Here is a 1,663-nt window from a genome sequence, read left to right on the forward strand (position 1 = left end):
TTGAACTCTTCTTTGGGATTGTTGAATTGGTTCCTCGGTTACTGGAGGTTCGGGGAAAAGATTGACCGAAGAGGAAGTTTGGGATAGGGGAGGAAGTTTCACGTGTGTAGGAATTTTCACATTTTTGGAAGGAAAGTCATTTGTAGGTGGTTTAGTCTGTGGATAGGAGCTTACAGACTGATATAAATTTTAATTTAAGATTGTATTCATGAAGATCATCATTCATGCAGTCACTTATGTAAATGCCTATTTTAAAATCATATGGTAGATATGCTTTCATAATACTTTAGCCTTTAAAGTTTCAGTATTTAAGAAAGACATGAATCAGTTTCAGTTCTATCTCACATTGTTTATTATGTACTGTACGTTACGTAATTCTAGTGGGAACGGAGTTTGCGTTGGATGTTCATCTGAAATAAATCCTAAAGACCTTGAATTACTAAATATTCTTCAAAAAGTGATAGAAGAAGAAAACAAAGTGTCATCTCAGAAAATGGTTTTAGTGTCTGTGTCTAAAGCATCACGCCAAGTTGTTGCCGGCTTAAAGTATGTGGTTGACTTCGAAGCAGTTGATGATACAAAAAAGGAAAAACATTCATGTCATACCGAATTCATTTGGCGGCCATGGCTTAATCGAAAATTACAAATATTGGATTACAAATGTTCGAAAAATTATGGATGGTTTTTCGATTTCTGAATGAAAATAGATGAACAAATCGTCTAAAGTTTCGATAGACAGTGGTGTTACTTTTTTATTTGTATAAGAGTCAGATAAAATCTTTTGAAAGATTAGGAAAGTTTTTTGACCAGAGATGAAAATGAATGAATTTACCTGCTGATATGAAGAGAACCCAACTTTTTTTTTTAATTTGTACTTATTTATTTTTAATTTACATCTTATTTGTACATTAATACCTTCCATTTCATGTTATTTTTTGTTAGATGTTTTTATTAAAAATAAACCTTTATTATCATTTTAATTGCATTTTTTTTTAACTTAATTTCAATCGAAGGCCTATATAGTCCCAGAGTGAGAATGTTAAGATTCATTTTTCGTGACCACCATGAAATAAATATTGACTAATTATGGTTTGAATCGAACCTAAAACGTTCTGAACCAAGGACCTCGTCCCATTGTGCTCGGTTTTTACTTCCTCACGCATTATTTATTTCTTAGTCTTTAGATTAGCAAAGTCTGTTGTTTGGATTTATTTTATTATAATCATACTAAAAAATGTTTAAGAGATCCTTACCTCATGAAACTTATCTTCCATACGTTGCATAGATCGATACCTTGTTTTCATTTTTTTTACAGAACCCAAATGATTGAAGCAATAACTTGGATTAATCAATAGCTGTCCTTATTCTGTTATTATATGGACATATTTATTTCTGGTCTATTATTGATTACAAAACTAAAACTGAACTTAATCAAACACAGCTGTATGCTTGCTATACCATATCCTAATAATTAATAATTATTCATTTCATCGATGATAAGTTAAGTCAAGTATTATTTACGAGTCAATTTGACTTACGGGAATAAAAATGAAGTCCACATATTAAAGCACAAAAACTTTGTGTTCCAGACAAGCAAGCGTGAAGAAAGCAGCCTATGATTTCGTAGACAGAATCCGTCTTTGGAAGATCATGACTGATCTGA

At 31.5% G+C, this 1,663-nt stretch overlaps 1 protein-coding gene across 2 annotated transcripts in view; it reads right to left on the minus strand.

Moving 5' to 3' along the window:
- Positions 1-1,407, minus strand: part of app (Palmitoyltransferase app) — a 32,360-nt gene extending 30,953 nt beyond the window's left edge. The window contains exon 1 of one of the 2 annotated variants that reach the window (XM_014421582.3): positions 1,254-1,407. The gene's annotated coding sequence lies outside the window, so the exon portion shown is untranslated. The remainder of the gene's footprint in view (positions 1-1,253) is intronic. The other variant, XM_014421583.3, reaches the window with a different exon arrangement.
- Between the last annotated feature and the right edge of the window lie 256 nt (positions 1,408-1,663).

The sequence above is a fragment of the Halyomorpha halys genome, unplaced genomic scaffold (assembly GCF_000696795.3).
Source record: "Halyomorpha halys isolate HHAL.00 unplaced genomic scaffold, Hhal_1.1 Scaffold327.1, whole genome shotgun sequence".
NCBI classification, from domain to species: domain Eukaryota; kingdom Metazoa; phylum Arthropoda; class Insecta; order Hemiptera; family Pentatomidae; genus Halyomorpha; species Halyomorpha halys.